Below are 23,823 nucleotides of genomic sequence, written 5' to 3'. Positions count from 1 at the left end.
ATCTGACGAGGTATTGCAGTGTTCCTCTGGGAAGCCCGATTTCGTTTCACCAGTTTCCACAAAATAAAGAAATGAGGAAGAACTGTTACATGTTATTAGAAGGAAAACTTTCGGTGAGAAGAATCTGACCGAAAATATTAATATGTGTTCCCATCATTTTCAACCCGGAGACTTCCAGAATTTTTTTGTTGGGTAAGTGAGATTTTTTTTTTTTGCTAGGGGCTTTACGTCGCACCGACACAGATAGGTCTTATGGCGACGATGGGATGGGAAAGGCTTAGGAGTTGGAAGGAAGCGGCCGTGGCCTTAATTAAGGTACAGCCCCAGCATTTGCCTGGTGTGAAAATGGTAAACCACGGAAAACCATTTTCAGGGCTGCCGATAGTAGGATTCGAACCTACTATCTCCCGGATGCAAGCTCACAGCCGCGCGCCTCTACGCGCACGGCCAACTCGCCCGGTAAGTGAGATTTAAGAAGGGTAATAATTCCTACTTAATATCTATAAAGTGATTAGGCATTTCGATAACATACACCGAATTTATGCATTTGTATTTAAAGGTGAGAGAAGAAGATTAACACCGGGCGCAGTTCCATCGTTTCTTCCATGGACCATGAACACAAGATAAAGAAGGAAGAGGCCATACACCAGAAAATTTCCGGATTACCACGATAAGCCTACACAATATCGGAATCTTCAGAAATCATCTCAATTTAAGTACGGGAATAAATCGTGAATATACCCGAAGAAGTGAATGTAACATTCGTGACTCCCATTTTCAAAGACATCAGTATTCAGACAAATACTACAGGTAACCGAAACCAGATATATTAACAGGTATTCCCTCTTGAAACCCGACTGTGTCTCTTCTTGACAGTTATGAAGCTAAGGACCAACAAATCTGATCATGAACTAGGCCTCAACTTCGGAACTACTGTTAGGAGAATATTAATGTTTGAATTAATTTCATGTACTGCCAATTTATGCCTTTGCTGGCAGGACCTAGTGTCTTCTGGTATAGGCTAGAGCAATTTTGTTACTTTCATTGATCTGTCTCTATCTTATCCTTGGCTTTGACAATATGAAAGTGATTGAGGTATGAGCGATGCTAGTAATGCCAATCCTTACGCAGCCAGTCCCTGCTATCAATGGTGTGAAAATGTTGTTCATTGGGTCGGTTGGTGTATGCATTTCAGTGGGCTTGGCAGACTGATATGTAATAGCAACCCTGGCTCGGTGAGGAAAGCAACGGGAAACTACCTCACTCTTCACTTCCCTAGTACGCCTCTTCAGTGATGCCTAGGCCATCTGTGACAGCTGATGGCAGAGCTGTTGAGGATCCCACCAGCGGAATCACTGACGGACTGAACATACATACATACGTACATACTGCCAATTTAAACAGTTCAACATTTGGCCTGATAGAGAAACTGTCCTTGAAACAGCCCCCTTGCATTTAGATAGAAATACCCCTCGATCAGAGTTATAATTGATGAAACTGGGATTATAATAGCAAAACCTACGAACCCTACAGCACAGCAAGCTACATTTTCTATATACAAAAATTCATACACAACGAAGGTATTAATAGGTCTAAATCCATCTGGTTTTATAATTCGGTTTTCTTCCTTTCCTCATCATTGACTCTAACAAGATTTTCAGCTTGTGTCGCATATGGATCCACACCATAATGGTGGTCATGAATGGCATCAAAGCTGCTGGGCTGTTCTTTCTTGAGAGCAAAAGGAAAAGCAAGCTTATGTTGCTTATGTTGGGAACTTTTCCCAATACCTTCAACATATTTCTGATATCCAGACTGATCAACTTGTTCCAAGGGCAAACAGTCCACTTTCATAGGGCTAACTGGCCTCAACCGTTTGGTAAGGGGATGGTGAGAAATTTGTAAATTTTGGGTGCATGTTTCTTAACACTCAATAATACCAGTCTTGGAGAAGTGCTCTAATGCATAACTCACAGCAGCAATAAATTTACAACATGCCTTGGGACCTTCTCCAGCAACACATTCACATTCCCCTCCAATAATGTCACCAGGTACTCCTAATATAAGCTTCACTTTACAGCTCATACGTTTTGTGTTCTCGGATTTCACAGCACTGCATATTAGAATTTCACCCGATTGAAATAAACATTTTTTAAACAAAACAAACTTTTCACTGAAACGCCTGTATCCAACATCACACAGTGATATGTAGTTGGAACAAGTGCTCCATCCATTTCTTAATTTCTAAATACAAAATCATCCATCAAATGCATATTTGTGATAGTGATCTTCATCTTATGGCTGATGGTAAAATCTTCAAAGAAAGCGGCACAGGGAAACTCAAGAAATTCACATGCTTTTGGTGGTGGACAAGGCTGTATCTGCAGTTTCATATAAGCCATCAACCTAAAAAAAATACATGAATCGAAGAGTATAAGCAAGGGGAGCAAGTGCGTTTTTAAACCTCTATTTATGATTTAAGTCTTGTGGAGGTATATTTATATATTTATCAATGTATTACAATACTCAAGTAATTGCAGTCTCTAGGAAAAGGCATGCTGACACCTATTCATTATTTGGATAATAAAGCGTGTTTGAATTCTGTAATTACCAATGTACTAATTCTTCTTTCCTCCCGCTAGTTTTAACCCCCTCTGGTCCGTAGCTAATTTTGTAGCTATTTAACGCTTAAACGCTGAAAATCATTCATAATATACTAGGGGATATACCTGGGTTAATTTATTCATATAATATTTCAGTAAAATTAGAGAAAATATGATCGGGTTTAGCTTAGAAAACTCGGCCACAATTTGTACATTTGTCGCAGCTGATTGGGAGAAACATAAGACGATCGCCTTGCGCTTGCCCCGTACTACACGAGCGCTATCTGATGCGAACATACTCTGTCTACATCCCTATTATTGTTCAACCGTTGTTACCTGGAAATGTTTTCTATCATGGTTATCTTAAGGTGCAAAACCACGTGGTCATCGGCAAGGAAAATGGTGAAGATGGTTATTAAAAACTCGTGTAGGAACGATCGCTTGAAGGATAAAACAAGAGCGAGTCATGAAAGAAGGATGTACCGCCTGAACATTAGATGATCTAAGATGATCTAATATCTCGGATTCGGAAGAAAACTAAATGTGAAGGCCCATGAAATCGAAAGCTCATAAAGCTGAGCAAAAATATAATTATATTGATGTGGCTTTTTTCTTGCAACTGCCACTCATCTGCGATAGATTGGATTACTGCAGCGTCCCAGTAAAACAGCGTGTCTGAATATTGACGTAAAGTAGCTGGAGAGTTGGATACTTTTGCACATGCTATACAATGGGTACTGCAGTTCGTTTTAAAATAACATTTAACAGATATCTTCATATGATTTTGATGGTATCTTTTTTTTTTTTTTTACAATTTTCATTACGTCCCACTGACACAGGCAGGTCTTATGGCGACGTTGGGACAGGAAAGGGCTAGGAGTGGGAACGAAGTGGCCGCAGTCTTAATTAAGGGACAGACCTAGCATATGCCTGGTGTGATATCGGGAAACCATGGAATATCGTATTCAGGGCTGCCGGCAGTGGGGTTGGAAACTAGTATCTCCCGAATGCAATTCAGGGATTGTATTAAGTATGTAAAGGAGAGGGCTTAAAGTGCACTGGTAAGAACCCCTATATGCGGGACTTTTAACAGTATTACTTGACTCTAAAACTGGAAAAAAAAATCCAATGGAAAGCATCTCGATTTGTACAGGGTGATTTCCGACTAAAGAGTAGTGTTACGGAAATTTGGTCAGGGAAGACTTGGGAGGAAAGGAACGAGGTGATCGTTTAAACGGTATGTTCACAGCTGTCAGAGGAGAGATGAATAGGAATGACATTGTAGTATACGAATGAGCTTGAATGGAGCTTTCCGATATAGGAAAGCTCATAATATGAAGGTAAATTTGGAAATCAAGAGAAAAGATAGAGGCAGATATTAGTTTATAAGAAGAGGTGTTAGGAATTGGAATAATTTTCCGAGGGATATGGTCGATAAATGTTCAACTTCTTCGAAATAATCTAATTGTAAGCTGAGTAGGTAAACATTTGATAGGGAACTGCCATCTGCGCGATTGTCCTAAATGCAGATCAGTGGTGATTGATTGATTGATTGATTGATTGATTGATTGATTGATTGATTGATTGATTGATTGATTGATTGATTGATTGATTGATTGATTGATTGATTGATTGATTGATTGATTGATTCTTAGAATATATTGACGCCGGATGTGAAACCAGGTGCTATGTCTCTATTGGAATATTATATTTGAGTAGGTGTAACGTACTTAAAAGTCGTTAATTTCCCTGATTGCTTTTAGGTTTATTACAAAATAACATATGTTTTGTCTTCAAAATGATTGTTCATATCAGACCGCTTGTACTCCTTCTCACGTTCCAGACATTAGATTTCAAGTTGTTAGTGCCGTCTGCCGCTACGAAGAGCTCATCATCATAAGATCGCTCAAGTGAATTACAGAGGAAACTGAATATTTTTTTGCACGCTGCATTAGGTCGAGACCTCATTCAGAACAAGTATATGTATGTATGTCTCTGCTCGTGACTTGTTTCCCTCGGGACGGACAGGAGCAACGGCATACTTTTAAAGCGACTGGAATTAATTAAGGGCCTTCTTCCTGTGAGATGAAAGTCTGTTTGAAGAGCATGCCAGTAGGCTTTGCTAGATACGGAGTAGAGGCGACAGTGCATTCTCAAATAGGTACAGAGAAACATGTTCAAATGCCGTGCTGTATAATGTTTCCAGCTACTGGAACGTTTAATAAATATTTCTGTAAGTGCATGCTTACAAAGAATCCTTTCCAACTGTAAGTTTCCGATCTGATTGAGATTTGGTACGACTACAGTAGGAATGCTTTATTCAGCTGTATCAAAATTATATTCCCAATCGTATATTTAGCACCTGTTTTGGGGTGTCAACAGTTGGGCACTACGCTACTGAGCCACGTGCTCTCTTAGACCAGTGATATGAGAAGTGCCATGGTTATGTTTAAGAGATCGATGCAATATTACGCACGAAAGTGAAATATAAGTTTGTACGTTTCCCCCTGCCCCCGAGTTGTGGGAGTTTCGATGGACAGACAATCTTTATTGGAAACGTTTTCATGAAGCTTAGGGTACTTAGATCACCTTGGTATCGATATTGAAAACTTCAAGTAGTATGTGTTCCAATGCATAGTTCCCGATCGACAAATTGTACTAAAAACGCCGTTAACCATACGTTCGTGATCGCTAAACCGGAACCTTTTCAACACCACCAGGGTGATTTCACTATATACAGCTATGCGTTCCAAATAATTTGCCATCACTGGGGCTGAAGACATGTATGGCTGGATACCATGTATTGTGGAACTTGCCTTATGATTCTTAGTACCGGGCGAGTTGGCCGTGCGCGTATGGGCGCGTGGCTGTGAGCTTGCATCCGGGAGATAGTAGGTTCGAATCCCACTATCGGCAGCCCTGAAAATGGCTTTCCGTGGTTTCCCATTTTCACACCAGGCAAATGCTGGGGCTGTACCTTAATTAAGGCCACGGTCGCTTCCTTCCAACTCCTAGGCCTTTCCTATCCCATCGTCGCCATAAGACCCATCTGTGTCGGTGCGACGTAAAGCAACTAGCAAAAAAAAAAAAAAAAAAAAAAAAAAGACTCTTAGACGCCTAATTTTTAAATGTGTATATTCAAAGGTGTAAAATGTACGATACCTCCCAGTATCTTCCTCTCTCTGATGATATGTGTCATAGCTTCTTCTTCTTCTTCTTCTTCTTCTTCCACTACTGCTTTTCCCTCACCTATGGGGTCGCTGGTGCGAACTATGTCACACATGTGGATTTGGCTCTGGTTTACGAGCGAACGCCATTCATGATGCCAACCGAATCTGTAGGGATGTAATCACTATTGCGTCTTTTTGTTGTGGCCGGGCTGAGTGGCTCAGACGGTTAAGGCGCTGGCCTTCTGACCCCAACTTGGCAGGTTCCATCCTGGCTCAGTCCGGTGGTATTTGAAGGTGCTCAAATACGACAGCCTCGTGTCGGTAGATTTACGGGCACGTAAAAGAACTCCTGCGGGACTAAATTCCGGCACCTCGGCGTCTCCGAAAACCTTAAAAGAGTAGTTAGTGGGACGTAAAACAAATAACATTATTATTATTATTTTTTGTTGTGGTTGGTAGTGTGGTGTTGAATATGAAGAAAATAGTGTTGGGACAAACACAAACAGCCAGTCCCAGAGCCAGAAGAGCTAATCACATGCGATTAAAATCCCTTACCCGACCGGGAATCGAACCCGGGACCCTCTGAGTCGATGGCCTGAACACTGACCATTCAGCCAAGGAGTCCGACAGCTTCCTCTCTCACTGAATGCAGTTTCGGTTATTCAGTATAACAATTACACACCCCATTTTATCATTTATATGGAACTTCTAGTAAGCCTAGACAATGTAATAGAGAAAAACTAGAAAATACGGTCAAACCGGCCACAGCTTTCCAATTTATTTAAAATATGATTCATATTACTAAAAGAATACCTCTTTAACCATTGGAAGTTGAGGCTCTGAATTCATGATATTTCGCTTTCATTACTTCGAAGCAATTTCAAACGTATCAGTCGTTCCACAACATAGAATTCTCATACAAGATTCCCTAACTTAAGAGAAGATTATTCCTGTGCATTGCGGCTGCTGAGTTTGACTTATAGTCTTCTTTGAAGTAGTGGTCTAGACCAAGGAGAGTGTATTCCTTCCTTCCATGTAGTTTCACGGGTAACTTGCTCTGTGTTCAATGCATAGTTTCCAACAAGCTATCTTGTGTGTAGACTTTCCGCTACACTTACTACGGGAGTAAATTGCTCCTCTTGATTTACGAAGTTCGCCACTTTAATCATAAACAATGCCATATTACATTCTCGCCATAGTTACATTAGCGATCATCGCACGAAACTATACTGATTTTATTTATGAAAGTCTGTAGCGGGAGTACTTGTATGGTAGGGGAAGTATACGTAGAGTGGCTACATAGTATGAAATTCGAATATTAATGTCTTGTAGGCCTCTATAAAGATTAATCCGTAACTCTTAGTATCTCATCTACCGTAAAATTGATATTTTTTTCGGATTTAATGACAGTTTTATACCATGATTTACCTATAACTTCCGTTGACTCCAATGGGTGTCATGATGGCAGAGTACAGTTCGAATCCCCTGCAAGCGACATAATTCAAATAAAACGTCACATTCCTAAAACTGGAGACCCTGTGATGATGATAATGACATCGACAGACATGACAAACTCCAAGATTCCTGTTCATATTTTGAATGAAGAAATTTAAAACCTCCGTTGTAAGGATTTATCTTGAAATATAGTCATTTATGCTTATAAAAGTTGAGAATTAAAATAAATGAAATTGCCTCAAAAATAGATACATAAGTACTTAGTCACAACAGATTACACGTACGACTTAGTATGACAACAAACATCTCAAGGCGCTGTTTATATTTGACTACAGTTATTTGCCCCATTGTGAGCCGATTTTAACAATCACGTATTCTTCTATATATTTTAAGGCGTTCCTCATCTCCAATAGCAGTGTCATTACTCGTGATGGACCAGTTCCATACAAAGTTTTTGAGAATTAGACTTGGACTACAGACCGGCCATAAATTGGTGGTATTAATGCCGGAATAATAAGAATAATAATAATGCAAGTCCAAAGCCCGGATAAATTACGGGGGTCTATTTTGAACTCAATTACAACTGCCATGATTTCTTCGTCGCGTTATTATGAATTGAGCTTAAAAAATGACACTCAGATTAAGAGATAATAATAATGTTACTTGTTTTGCGTCCCTGACAAATTTGTGGATTTCAGAGATACCTGGGTACAATAATTTTGTCCCATGGGAGTATTTTTGACGTCGGTAAACTTACCGAAAATGGGCTGACGTATTTGAAGACCTTCAAATGCCACCGGATTGAGCCAGGTTCGAACTTGCCAAGCTCGGCTCAGAAAGCCAACGCCTTAAACGTCTGAACCACAAAGGCAAGGCAGATTAATAGAACACAACTACATCTGTAGACAGGACACAACATAAAAAGAAGGGCTAAATTGAGACTAAAACATATAGAGCCATTTAATACAAGAATTCTAGAAAAATTCAAGAACACTCGCTAAGAGATCCAAGTTCACTAGGTTGAAAGGGGAGATCCAAGATGTAAATTATAGAAAATACATGTTTACACAATTTTAGCCGGAATCATATTGATATGTGAATTTTCATTTCAAAAATACTTCATGCATTGCTTTAAAACCAGTTGTAGGTGTGATATTTTAAATGGAAAATCACGTAGGACTAATTACGGTTCAAATTTCTCATCAAACTGAAAGTCGCGTGGATATGATCAGTATATGAACAGTCACGTAAAGCTACAAGTTTGCTTTAATAATAATAATAATATTAATAATAATAATAATAATAATAATAATAATAATAATAATACAAAATGAAAATCCAGAGCCTGTTTCCAGTGATTGCGCAGGGTCAGGAATGGAGTGAATTAAGCCCCCATCTCGCGGCGAGGATAGGAACTGTGCCGGCTGCCGAAGCCTGTCTCACTCCTCTGGGGCAATGATTAATGAATGAGAGATGAAATTAAATGATATTGGAGAGTGTGGCTGGAATGAATTATGACAGGGAAAAACGGATTACCCGGAGAAAAATCTGTCCCGCCTCCGCTTTGTCCAGCACAAATCTTAAATGGAGTGACCGGGATTTGAACCATGGAATCCAGCAGTGAGAGGCCGGTGCGCTGCCGCCTGAGCTAACGGAAGTCCCTAATAATAATAATAATAATAATAATAATAATAATAATAATAATAATAATAATAATAATAATAATAATAATGCTTTTTACGTCTCACTAACTTCTTTTTGACAGTTTTCGGAGACGCCAAGATGCCGGAATTTTCTCCTGATTTAAGAAATTTGATCATATTTGTATTAATTATTAGGTAACTTACATCCACCTTTGCACGCCCGAAGTGTCCGTGAGCTAGGTGAATTTATAGTGTTGAACCCCGTTTATTGAAAACTGGAATTAAAGTTATTTCAAGCTTCACAATTCCCTACATTCACTAGTTTGAAACAGCTGCCACCTCTGTTTTTGTGTGTATCCATTACGCGGTCAGCGTTTGATACCGCAATCGTCTGAAAACATCACTTCAACACTCCCGTGTCCAAGTATCAAATAGCCACAGAAAAGACTTAATAAATCAACACATTGTGACATTCAGACAGTGATCAAAGCTATTATTGAAAGGGAATTTTAGAATCTAATATAAAATGACATCATATATTTAGATCTCTCCACGTTCTATGACACCCATCACTTGTTCCCAAACATCTATCGATTCAGTGCCAGATAAGTTCTTTTATACTTTTTTTTCCCTCATAAAATTAGAGCAAAACATATCAATGCGAATGTTTGCCGTGTGCAAATCGTTCATCAACTGTTCTCCCGTTACGCTTCGTTCATTCCACCTTCTACTAGCAAATGCATGATGCAAAATCCCGTTCTATATTGGGGGATGAAATCCTTTCAGTCGAGCGGAAAGAAATAACAGGAGTTTCACGGTAATGATAGAAAAAGAGTTAAAAAAGCATTTATTGAAACAAGGATTACTATCAAACGAAACAGTAATGACTGTACCTGAAGCACATCAGAACATACCAATATTGCAAGGCAATATCGCAGCCAGCTCATGCGTAAGAGTTTCTATTACACTGGTATTCATTGTACGCGCTCCCAAGTTTTATTTATCTTCCAACCATCGCATCACAATCAGTTCTAAGGTTTGTTCATTTATTACCAACATTTTTCAGGAAATCAAATCAACAGTTAAAGGGTGGAGTGTGCAGACTTCGAATAATTTGGGAGTCAAGAGAATATTTAGTTTTACCCGACATTACTCTCATAGCAGGTTTTATCTTGACCCAGGTCGGATGATATTTGAAGACAGGAAAATCCAAAACACTGTCAGAGTCGGTGGCTGAATGGTCAGTGTATTGGCGTTCGGCTCAGGGTACCACTGGTTAGATTTCCTACCGGATTACGTATTTATTAAACACTGGATGATCTTGTTTGTATAATGCACATCCATTAATTTAAACACAACATACTAGACCAGGGCCTCTCAGGGTGCATGCGCGTGGTGCATGCACTGTGCACGGTGCAAAAGACGACTTCGCTTGGTTGACCAGAGTGCAGACCCCCACTCCTCGATTTGGAGCAATAGCGCTAACTCTCTCTTTCCCCACGCCTGTCTCGCTCGTTCCGCCTGTCTCCCTCTCCCCCACTTGCGCCGTAGCGCTCCAAATCCGGGCTGAGTTGAGCCGAGTATAGCCGAGTAGAGCCGAGCATAGCCGAGTAGCCCAGAGACGAAGCCTTGATCCGAGCCATACCGAGCGGCACCGATGCACAGTGCACGGAGCTCTTGCGCTTCGCTCTGCACGCGTGAGATTTTGGGCGTTTGAGAGGCCCTGTACTACACTACCAACCACAAAATAAACCCAGGATATCAAGAACCAGTTACAACAGTTGTGGTCCATCTTGTCTCAGGAGAGGATACAACCGCTTTTTATGACACTCTTCTGAACCGAATCTGTTCATGCATCCAAGCCAGAGGGGATGCAACGTCATACTAAAAAACGTAAACTCGTGTCTTCATCCAGAGATAATGCAGCTCTTTCCAGACAGGTGAGCTGCATCTATAATTTTAACCATATACCAGTCCTCCTTCCAGTCTCATATTCCTGGCAGTACAGAGAATCGAACCAGCGCCCACGAGTACGGCAGCTAATAACCGTTACGCTACAGAGGCGGACAACGTTATACTGATAATTGCCTTCATACTGTCAAGTTATCTGTAAATTTGACTCCATTTTTCAATCAATGAGATAACATCACATAGTCCTACCATCTCAACACTTGAAGTTTAATTTCGTTTCGTTCTCCCCGTCTGTTTAGTTCAATAATTTTTTGTCACACAGTGTACGTGCATTAAGGTAAAAGTAACACTCGTAAAGTAACTTTTTCTACCTCGAGTTCTTGAAGGGAAGACTTCGAGCTGCTCCTTTCTTTTTCCTTACAAGTTGCTTTGCGTCCCACCTACACAGATGATAGGTCATATGGCGACGGTGGAACAGTAAAGGGCTAGGAGTGGAAAGGAAGCAGCCGTGTCCTTAGTTAAGGCACAGCCCCAGCATTTTTCTGGTGTGAAAATTAGAAACCACGGAAAACCATCTTCAGGGCTGCCGACTGTGGGGTTCAAACCCAGTGTCTCTCGAATACTGTATACTGGCCGCACTAGTAGTTAGACAATCTTCAAGCGCATTTTTGTGCGGGAGCGATAGCGCTCTGGTCTTGGCCCTCTTTTACGTCGGGATGTCTTTCCCCAAGGAAAAATTATTTGGAGGGATATATTCACGACTGCGGGTTTCTGTAGTTGGTGTCAGTGTGATGTGTCCGTATGAAGAGATGTGTATTGAGCCAAACACAAACGTGCGGTCACCCTTTTCCAAGGAAAAGCACAACTTAGTCAATTACACTGTCTTCAGACAAATCGGACGGGAAAAGAAAGAGTTCTGACCCCCCGTGTCGGTAGAAAGAAGAAAAGGTCCACGAATACCTTGAAAGTGAAGGACTCTGTAAGTCCCTCAAAACTAATACCATCGACGGGAGATATCACGGCCACCATTCTACCCCACGTAAGCAAGGATAGTAGCTTCGGAAATAAATTCGTACTTTATTTCGAATTTTGGAATGAATAGTGAAAAGTATTTTCCAATTCAGGCAGCTAGAAGGTAAAATGCTAAAAGGGAAACGCTTACAGTAATAGGGTAGTATATTTTCAACTTCAACTTGTTTCTCATCAAGTTCCAAAGTGAAAGAAATTAGGGCCAGGAATGGGTAATAGTACTTGGAGTGGTGTGAAATTTAGCTTATCCTCACCTGATCCAGAGTGATTGTATATTTATCAAGAATAAACCCAAATAAAATGGATTATACTGCATGGGAAATGATAATAACAGTGTGTATGGCTTGAAGATGTAATGAAATTAAATGTAATAACTTGAAAATAATTAATGATATTTATTGAAAATCTGTGTCTACAAGTAGAGTAACTCCAAATGTTTTTACGTACGTAATACACCTCGATATGTGCAACATCAATGGCGCAACAGATGTCGAGCCTGTATTCAATCTCTCTCCATGGATTTCACAGTATTGTAGACGTAACTATGTTGATAGGAACGGCGTAAACTACGTAGATCACGCACCGGTGTTGATACACTTTATACTTGAAAATCCCTCGTAGGAAAAATAAAGTAACATCAAGTCTGGAATTCAAGGGAGCCAAGCAACTAGACGACTACCTCTCCCAATCAAGCGTTTAGGAAACTCATGGTCCAGTAAGTCTCTCACAATTTCCTCATAATGACACGGCGCGCCATTTTTTTCGAAGATCACACCACAAGGAAATTGTGATACAGCGTTCCTTCTTTTAACGGTTGGCTCTATGAAGAGGGATGGCCATATGACTGTGTCGTCCTCGTTTTGCGCAAGCTTCTGTTCCAATTCCTTATTGATACGTATGTGAGAACATCGTCAGTGGTCGCGGTTGATACGCCCACTGGAAAAAGGCATCGTACGAGCGTAACAGAATTGAGTTCCCCAGAGAAATCAAATAGAACATCTTCTGTTGTGGAATATACATGGCTATTGACTTTCTTCCTGTAACAGTTCAGTTATGTGCATGCGCAATGCAACTGATGCCAGAAAATAAAAACTGTAAAAAAGAGAACATTTTGAGTTACTCTTGCAGAAACAAACTTAAAGTAAATATTTTCATTACTTTTCAAGTTACTAAATTTCGTAGACTTACTAATTAGAAATAAAATAAAAATATTATGTGGATAATAAGTTTCGTTTGATTTATTTTATTTTTTGTTAATCAGTTTTTTCGTTTAACTCTTTTTGTTTGCACGTTCTCGTCGAATCCTAATCAAATCTTAATTTTCTATTATTAAATTTGTTATTCTATAGGCCTACAACAGACCATGAAGTATTCATGACAGCTAACCTCCTACTGACCACGCGAGCCAACAAAGCGCCATCTTATAACAGAGTATGCGTGTGACGTCACATATTTAGCACAAACTTTGCGTTACTTGGAAGCGCTGTTTCATGGAAACTACGTTTTGGATTTTCAATTTTTATTTTTGCAACAGCTAGCCTCCCCTTTTTTTCTGTCAATTGCGATATTAAACAAAATTGTAAATTAAATACTATCTGCAATATATGCGCTACCCAAACACTAAAAGCGTCTTAAATTAGTATTTTCATCTACCCGTAGTCGAGGAAAGTAAGTCTACGTTGAAAAAGACATTCAAGTGATCAGTAATATCTATCAAGCGAATAATTATTAAGAAATGTTACCGAAAAAGTAAATGAACACAGACATTACCGTTACGATCTTATTTATATAGATTCCCAAGGAGAAGTAAAAGAACAATAATTCCGTTCACATCATAGAAACTGATGAAATAGAGCGCTAAATAAGCAAAGCGATTTCTTTCATTAGCGAAGAACACTTCGCTATTAGTTGAAGGGTATGGCAACCACATTTAATGGATGCGGCTATATATCATTTTGAGAATTATGATCACAGCTAATACGCTTACACCAAAAATGATATCAGGAGCAATGTTTGCTGTATCGCTTGGGCGGGAAGCTGATCAGATTTTAATCAAGGTTGATTTATTATGTGTTTGTATTCGAATGAGTGCCGTGTTAAATGGACCATGACTTGGATAAAAGCTGTCGTGTGTTATGTAGGCATCACTGGCTTATAGCGAGTTCATGCTGAAACACAAACTATTTTATCACCCCTTTTTAAATGAAGTGAATGTTACAATGCCAGATTGAACTAGCACGAATATAGCAAGGGGGGACTTTTAATAATATCAAATATATTACATAATATTTTAATAATTAGTTGATAAATTGTTGGTAAGGAAAAGTAATGTGCGTATATACAGTCTATATATTGCTATAGATGGTTCAAGAATATTGAAGTGCTAAGTACCAGAAGGTTCAAAGTCGTACACATTGAAAAAAATAAGTTATAATAATTTATTGTTGTTAAACTCCTTAGACCATCGCTTATCTTCACTATATTTACTACAGAGATAAACACCAGCTAGAGGAAACCGACATAGTGGGTCCGATGATTGGAGCGGGGGGGATCAATTCCCATTTTCACCGCCAATTTTTGGAAACAGATCTCTCTGCCAGGGACAACGTTATTGGAAATTGCATTAATTGCCTTAAAGGGTTAATTAATAATTCTAAGAAATCATTGTTACTGTCAGTTTATCATCTAAATTTCTCATCTGTCTTCGTTTATCTTTTAAAAATGACTGTAAAAGTATACTTTGCCACAAGGCAGCCTCTGCGTGAGAGGAAGTATTTCATAAAATAAATAGCAAATAGTGGACCCGTGCTTCTCCACAACATTCATTAGAGGTAGGTCCGATAACTAGTTTTGATAGGCCTGTTGTAGTCATATTCTTTTGCTTGCCTTCTTCAATAGTTCTGTGAACGTTTAATACCGGTTCATAATAATTGATTCATTCGTAATGTTGTTTATAACACTTCTCTCCATACTAGTACTATATTCTCTGTACTTCGACCATTCGGGCCAATCTAGATCTTAATATTTTCAAACGACCTTGTCCGAAATAGTGCAGTATTCAATCGGCCATGACTGAATACTGGTTCGGGGGAGTAGATTCCCATCTTTTTCAAGAGTTTGTCTCTGCGCTTTATGAATGATCATACAGAAGGCTAGTCGGTTTGATACCCTTCCGTCTGTGAGTACGTTGACAGTTTTCTCTTAGTAGCATGCAAGTTATGAAGAACGTGGTGCCTTCTGATAAAGGTCAAAGTATATCTAGCAGAGAATAGTATCCTACCATGATCAGGAGAAGTGTATACTCTCTGACATAACAAGTAGTAACCAAACATGGCTGAATGCAGTCATCTTACTAAGGATGAAAGTCATATACAGGGTAAAGCGAAATTCGCGCACTCGGATGTCGCAGTGCGACTCCTCACATGCCAACAATAAAAAAATGTGTCTCACAAAAGTTGGTCCTACGAGTATATCATGCAGAAAAAGGACGTTGAAGAGTGGCAATCTGGCAACACTGTAACCAAATGTACGGTGAGTACCTCTGTCAGCACATAATTATCCGTGCTGTACAGTTGGTGCAGTGGATAGAGTTTTGGGTTAGCATGCAGGAGGTCGAGGGTTCGATCCTGGGTTGAGGCGCATTTTTTATTTGCTAATTTCCATCGGACATTACATACTGTAATACAGTAAGACACCGTACCTTAGGTCACACGTATCCTACATTTACAACATTTTGTAACGCTGAACACAACAAATACTTTGCTTGGCCTACTGGTAACGTAAGGCCCTAACGAAATGTAATTGACCTGAACGAGGCAAGAATAATAGTTGGTACTAATCTATGAGACCATTGGAGGAGGGCACAAAGAAAAGAGGTTTCGTATCTGGTATATGAAGTGGTGCGAATGAATTCACGCCCACGACGTGGAAAGGGAGTCTTTCAAATCTGACCAATGAAAACGATTGTCCGTCAATTTCTAGGATAGTAGTATGTAAGTGAAAATGATGTCTAGAGGACCCGCTGCAATCGCTGTTGACGATTAAGATGCCAGATACCATACTACCTGGACTACATTTACGAAATAAAAAATATACCCTTCAACCCAGGATCAACCCCTCGACCTCGTGCATGCTAACCCAAAACTCTATCCACTGCACCAACTGCACAACACGAATAATATGTGCTGACAGAGTAGTTACCCTACATGTGGTTACAGTGTTGCCAAATTGCCACTCTTCAACGTCCTTTTTCTGCCTGATATACTCGCAGGACCAACTTTTGTGAGAGACATTTTTTATTGCTGGCATGTGAGAAGTCGCGCTGCGACGCCCGATTGCGCGAATTTCGCTTCACTCTGTATATCAGAATATTAACAAAAGTGTTAGTCGCTTAGCAACCCGCTAAGTACAGAATGTATTGCGGGCTAGGGTAATACTTCGCCTGCAATCATTGGAGTGGTCATTTAGTGACGCGATTTTAGGGTTACTCAAAGTTGACAGAAATTTTAAACCTATCAATGCTCCATGATTCACTGGCATTTAATTCCGGGAGGAAAAACAAAATAATGAAGGAAATCGGTCCAGTAGAACGGCCAGACTAACTGTATATAGTACACTTTTTTTTTGCTTTACGTCACACCGACACAGATAGGTCTTATGGCGACGACGGGATGGGAAAGGCCTAGGAATGAGAAGGAAATGGCTGTGGCTTTCACTAAGGTACAGCATTTGCCTGGTGTAAATATGGAAAAGCACGGAAAACCATCTTCAGGGCTGCCGACAGTGGGGTTCGAACCCACTATATCCCGGATGCAAGCTCATAGCTGCGCGCCCTTAACCGCACGGCCAACTCGCCCGATGTACACGTTTTTAATATATAGATAATAACCAAATCACCATAGGATAATAGTGGAAATTTGAGAATATAATATGGTAGAAAAAGACTATAGGTAAGTCATTGCTCATAGTATTGAATGCATTTTGCTGCAATATGGGACAAAATCTTAAATAAACTCAAGCGTGTATTTCAATCAGTGATCTGCATTTATGACTGTCGTCCAAATAGCAGATTCCCTATCAGTTGTTTACCTAACCTTTACTTTTTTATTTATTTTACTTTTCAAAGAACTTTGAAATTTATCGAACATTTCCGGTGATAAATTCTTCCAATGCCTTAATCCTCACCCTAGGAATGAATATCTGACCCAATTTTTCCTACTGAATTCCAACTTTGTTTACATATTATGAGCTTTTAAAAGCTCTACTGAAGATTATTTTTTCGACCAACCGTCATTGCACGCCATCCCTTCTCTCAAAGTTCGGAACATACCACTCAGTCTAACAGCTCGTCTCCTTACTCCCTCAACCATTTCCAACTCTATTTCTTTCCTCCTCCTTAATCTCTTTACTTCCCTGTTATAATATAATGGGTTATTATTATTCCTTGCCACTTTTAAAGTACATATCGGTTTTTTCACTACTCAATAATTGCTTTCTACCCATCCCACAGGCTATTTATATTTTTATTTTCGATTTACTAATGATTAGAATTGCTCCTTAAACATTCACCTTGCCTCTCTTAACCATAATGCCTAATAGTTCTACATTTTACATTCCTTTTCTATCACATGTATTTTTAACTACGACATGATCACTTCTACAATTTATCACTTCAGTTGCTCTATAGAGCTCATCTGGTTTTATTAGCACCACGTGTAGAACATTTTTTCCCCTCGTGTTGGTTCCATCACTTTTTGATTTAGATGTCCTTCCACATTAATCATGTCAGTATTTTCTGGGTTCAGATGTAGGTGATGGTCCCGACTTTTTAACAAAGACTGCGTTCGGCATTATTAAGTGTTCCGACTGCGAAGCCCACAGTGAGCAGCCTTCGGTGAAATGTTGGGACCATTACATGCTACTGGACCACGGCCCACAAGCCGGGAAAGTACTGACATGATTTGTAACGCAGGCCGTGAAAGCCTTAGTTCCCATGTTAATATCGAAAACATTTCTTAGCAGGCAAAGTACGAACAATGTAAAATTAAGCAATTTCATAGAACGCTGAAGGGATGACGGACCCGGAAAAATTTCAATTTTCAAGTCTTTGTTAGCTCTATCAAACTTTAAAAAAGTCGGAAATCACTTTCGGCCTAAATGCATTTCTGAAAAGAGTCTTAAATCGCTTCTTTCATTACTTGTTTTCTTCTCCATTCAAATCCTAGCCAAATTAACTAATTTACATAATTCTTTCTGTAATGTCTTCCTTGGTTCAATGCCCTCAGGCGTTTTCTAATTTTTTGAAGAATGGCCACACCAAATGTAGTTAAAAGGGCTTAAGTGAAACAATGCATTGACTAACATTAGCATTCGTAGTGGTAGAAAAAGACAAGCTGCTAATCTAGAAATAAATAATGAATATATTCTCTTACTTTATTATATTTACCTAAAATTCGCACCTCATATCCCTAGGATTATTTTAACATTGAGTTGCTTACTTGAAGAGCTACAAGTGTGGATTTTAACTTCCTTACCAATTCTTGGTCATACAAAAAAAAAAAATAGTTATGTCACGAGATAAATAACGATCTTCCAAGCGAACTAAGAATGACTACAGGTACTTTGTCAGAAAAGTCTTCGAGCATATCGTGAGGTGAAATAAGAATTAACTTGGAATACGCCTGTTTCTACAACGATGCGGAATTGTATTTATGTGGTGGTAATGTACAAGTCCTCCTCTATGAACGATGTGACCTTGCCACGGTGGGGAGGCTTGCGTGTCCCAATGACGCAGATAGCCGAGCCGCAGGTACAACCATATCGGATGGGTATCTGTTGAGAGACCAGACTAACGAATGGTTCATCGAAAGGGGGGTAGCAGCCATTCAGAAGTTGCAAGGGCGGCAGTCCGATATGGCCTTGTAATAATACTCAACATGACTTAGCTGTGTTGATACTGCTATACGGCTGAAAGCAACAGAAAACTACAGCCCTAACTAAGTCCCGAGGACATGCAGCTCTCTCTGTATGAATATTGTACTGATGATGGCTTCCTCCCGGGTAAAATATTCCGGAGGTAAACTAGTCCCCCATTCGGATCTCCGGGTGGGGATTACACGAGAGGGGGCGATCATCAGGAAGATGGATATCGACATTCTGCGAGTCGGAGCGTGGAATGTTAGAAGTTTGAATCGTTGTGGTAGGTTAGAGAATCTGAAAATGAAGATGGATAGACTAAAGTTAGATGTAGTTGGTATAAGTGAAGTACGTTGGCAAAAAGACCAGTACTTTTGGTCAGGTGACTACCGAATTATCAACACGAAATCAAACAAGGGAAATGCAGGAGTTGGTTTAATAATGAATAAGGAAATAGGGCAGCGGGTAAGCTACTACGACTAGCATAGTGAAAGAATTATTGTTGTCAATATAGACACCAAACCAATGTCCACCACAATAGTGCAGGTCTATATACCTACTAGTTCAGCGGATGACGAGGAAATCGAAAGAATATATGAAGAGATAGAAGATTTAATACAATATGTAAAAGGTGTCGAGAATCTAATTGTGATGGGAGACTGGAATGCATAGGTAGACCAAGGAGGAGAAGGTAATACAGTAGGACAATTCGGATTGGGACAAAGGAACGAAAGAGGAACTGGAGAGAATGTTGGTGGGCCGCTAAGGGAGACGAGATGGTGTTATATAATTTCCAATCACTAGAATGCGTGCCAAAAGCCTGGATTACGTTCCACACCTCTCTGCATTGCCCATATGGAGTGAGGGCATCTGGTGCTGTTGGTGGTGATCCATTTTGGACAGCTGTAGGCTATATAGCTTTCTCAAGAGTACGCCGATCTATATAGTCAAGGCACAATTCCGAGCTGCAAATGTACTAAAAATACTACAGTACCTGTTTTGTTCGATTAGAATGCCGTATTAAACCTGGAAAGTGTAACTTTTCTTCATAGGATATATTAATATCCATTTAGAATTTCCAATATTATTTTTTTGATAGCAATTTCGATTGACGAAGGCAGGTTTTGGCACTAGTATATAACAATACTGATTACAACATTAATCCAGACATCTCTGGTGTGTTATTCGAAGTATGCGTCATGAAAGTCGGAACCGCCAGATTCAGTTACTGGTCCATCATACAGATTTTACCTATTTAAAATCATTAGACCGAGCTTTCTAGGTCCTGAATTAACGTTTATAGCTCACATTGTTATTTTATATGTCTATATGCAAACTATTCTCCAGAACTGTACACAAATAAGTCTGTCAGTTCAATACATTACGAAATTAGACGTCAGTTGTGACCCAGTGTTATTATTCTGTGCGTACTTGCTTCACTCATATGCACCCCAGTCTAATAATAAAGATTTTACTGTTCGTCATTTTCAGTCTAGCGAAAGTTTACTACTTTACGTCCACAAGTAGAAATGGTCATCTGACATACAGCACTCACAGAGAAGGGTCACAGTGTGTACGCAGAAAAATATATTCACTAATAATTTGGATATCTCTGTAGATATTCGAACGCAACAAAGAGTGAAGATATGCCCTTGTAGAGCGAGAGAAAATATTTATTCGCCGGTTTATTTGAATGTTAGTTCTAATTTATGGTTTGAGATGAAAGCTGTTAACGCCTCTTCGCGCTTCATGAGACACAAAATGTGACGGTCACAGTAATTAGATTTGTGACTCAATTCCGTGTTCCAACAAACACACGAAGCGTTAGAACGTACATGACTGTCAAAACTAACTACCGACACTTAAAAACTCGGTTGTGCGCTAGACAAGCAAATCGAAATATAAGTGTCATTATGACCGTGTCATTTAGCAGGTCTGTGTAGCATAATGTGACGCTGTTGTGGTCTCTCCAAGTGGACTAAATGGGGATAGTTAGTGATGGTAAGGACAACAGTATTGTGAACATGTTACCCAGGCTATATTTTTAAAATTTCCTTTACGTCGCACCGACACAGAGAAGTCTTGTTCCGATGATGGGATAGGAAAAGGCTAGCAGTGGGCAGGTCGTGGCCTTAATTAAGGTGCAGCCCGAGCATTTTCCTGTCCCAGATTGTTTTAGGCTGGTGAAGTTCATGTCAACAAGTTTTGCGTAATACCTCTCATAGCTAATTCATTTCCATCAAAAAGTGAATGGGTTTCGTTCTTTTAATATTAATGTTATCAATTGAGTGATTAAAATAACTTTCCTGCAAACACGTGCCGGGCTGGGTGGCTCAGAGAGTTGAGGCGCTGGCCTTTTGACCCCAACTTGGCAGGTTCAATCCTGGTTTAGTCCGGTGGTATTTAGAGGTGTTAAAATACGTCAGTATCGTGTCGGTAGATTTACTGGCACATGAACTAACTTCTACTCCACACCATACCCCATGACACTACAGCCCTTGAAGTGCCTTGGTCTACCAAGCGACCGCTGCTCAGCCCGAAGGCTTGCAGATTACGAGGTGTCGTGTGGTCAGCACGACGAATCCTCTCGGCCGTTATTCTTGACTTTCTAGACCGGGGCCGCCACCGCACCGTCATATAGCTCCTCAATTTTAATCACGTAGGCTGATTGGACCTCGAAGGTAAAAATCCCTGACCTGGCCGGGAATCGAACTCGGGGCCTGCGGGTAAAAGGCAGGCACACTACCCCTACACCAAGGGGCCGGCTAAACTAACTCCTACGGGACTAAATTCTGGCACCTTGGCGTTTCCAAAAACTTTAAAAGTAGTTACTGCGACGCGAAGTCTATAACATTATTATTGAATAACTTCCCTTGATCTAACATCTTTATCCATCAATACATTGGCAATTTGATTATTATTTTGGTCTTTTTAATTTTATTATCCTACTGTATCTCTCTGTTTAGCAATTCGTTCCCGTGATTTAGTACCTTTTGCATACCATTTCTTTTTCAGTTGTCAGTCCTAGGATCATCTGTAAATTGTATGGTAACTGCTGTTGGCGGTATGTCATGATAGTTGGTAACAAATCATTTCTTTATGGCTTCCGCTACATAGATATTCATTATTAGTGGCAATAGTCCACATCCTTGTCTTGCGACATTTCTATTTTTTCTTCCAATATTTTGTTCGCCAATTAATGCCGTCTGGTTCCTGTAAATGTGGTAAAGTATTCATCTGATGCTGTAATCTATTTCCAGCTTTCTTAGGATTTCAAGCAACGTATTCCAGTTTACGTTATCGAGGGCTTTCTCGTTATCAATAAACGCAACAACCATTGGTCTGCCTATTTCTAGGGATTTTTCGTTAATGATTCTAAGACTTAGAAGGGCTTTCCATGTGCTTCTTTCCTTCTTAAATTCTAAATGTTCTTCTGAAATATTATCTTCTACCTCATTACTACCGCAGAGAGAGAGAGGGAGAGAGAGAGAGAGAGAAAAAAGAGAGAGAGAGAGAGAACTTTTTGCTTACAAATGCAGTACTAGGTTTTCATCTAGTTTCCACAAGGCACAGTACACAAAAATTCATTCAGCATTGGAAACATGTTATATTCGATGAAACATGGTAAATGAATTTCTTTACTTATTTCTTCATATAAATGTGTTGGTGGATGATGTCCACAGAGTCGGCGATGGTGATCCCTATAATATAATTGAGATCTTGACGTTAAATACCCAATGTTGCGAAACCTTGGGCCACGGATTGATTCATAGTTCGTCGTGCGCCGAACAGAAGTCAATGAACATTGAACTAACGGTTTCCGTAGCCTTCACGATATTTATCTCTCAGGAAAGGAGTGCACCCTTCATAAATGTCATAAAATACTACCCATCAATGACGGATATGATGGCTAGTAAGTACAGCTGAAACCGGTTATATCGACTCTGAAGGGACCGACAATTAATGCTCGTTTAAGATGATAGTCGTACAAGCCGGTTTCTTTTTGGTTTCTAAAAATGTTATATCTGCAAGTTTTAGGCTGCACATTTACAGGTTAACAGCACAATGTGAAAAGTTCAAAAAACATAAGTGAAATAAGTACTGTATTTGCAATACAGTATTTGTGGAGTTTGGCTGGAAATAATATTTTTCAGTACGTACAGCAATAATAATTCTTTCTTTTTCTACCGATTTTCCCCACACTTGTGGGGTCGTGGGTGCGAACTGTGTCGCACATGTGGATTTGGCCCTGTTTTAAGGCCGGATGCCCTTCCTAACGTCAACCCCACACGTCCTTCCACGTTTGTTTCCCCATTTTGAATTCGCCATATTATTTGTGACTTTTCTTTGATATTAAACATTTTCCCTTTCTTTTGCGACTTCTTCACAGCGATGTTTGGCTTGATTATTTAACAGACAGACTAATATGAAATCTTACAATCTACTCAATCACTAATCACTATTCCGTATTTCTGTGGTAGTAGGTAGTGTACTGTGTTGTCTGAATATGAAGAGGAAAGCGTTGAGACACACACAAACACCCAATCCCCGGGCCATAAGAATTCATCGAAGGCAATTTAAATCCGCAATCCGGTCGTGAATCGAACCTGGGACTATCTTAATCGAAGGCCTCAACGCAGGCCTTTCACCCAATGAGTTGGACTACGTACAGCAATAATATATCAGCAAAACGTAAAATAATAAGTGAGGAAGGAAGTTGATACAGTGTAACTGATCAACAATGCCGCACATGGTCCTGGCTAATAAATGAGAAGTTCTTTCTGTCCTTCCACGTTTGTTTCCCCATTTTGAATTCGCCATATTATTTGTGACTTTTCTTTAATTTTAAACATTTTCCCTTTCTTTTGCGACTTCTTCACAGCGATGTTTGGCTTGACTATTTAACAGACAGACTGATTTGAAATCTTACAATCTACTTAAAACAAGAGTTTGAAAATAATCTGTACATTGTCGTCAGCAATCCCGAAATACGTAACAAACAAAAGTCAACACTGGACGTTAAAGTGGTAAAAATACGCTTTTTGTACGATATGGCGTAAAGAAAGGGAAAGTGTTAAATATTGAAGAAAAGTCACA

The sequence above is a fragment of the Anabrus simplex genome, chromosome 3 (genome assembly GCF_040414725.1).
Source record: "Anabrus simplex isolate iqAnaSimp1 chromosome 3, ASM4041472v1, whole genome shotgun sequence".
Classification (NCBI taxonomy): domain Eukaryota; kingdom Metazoa; phylum Arthropoda; class Insecta; order Orthoptera; family Tettigoniidae; genus Anabrus; species Anabrus simplex.
This window is presented reverse-complemented; position numbering follows the sequence as displayed.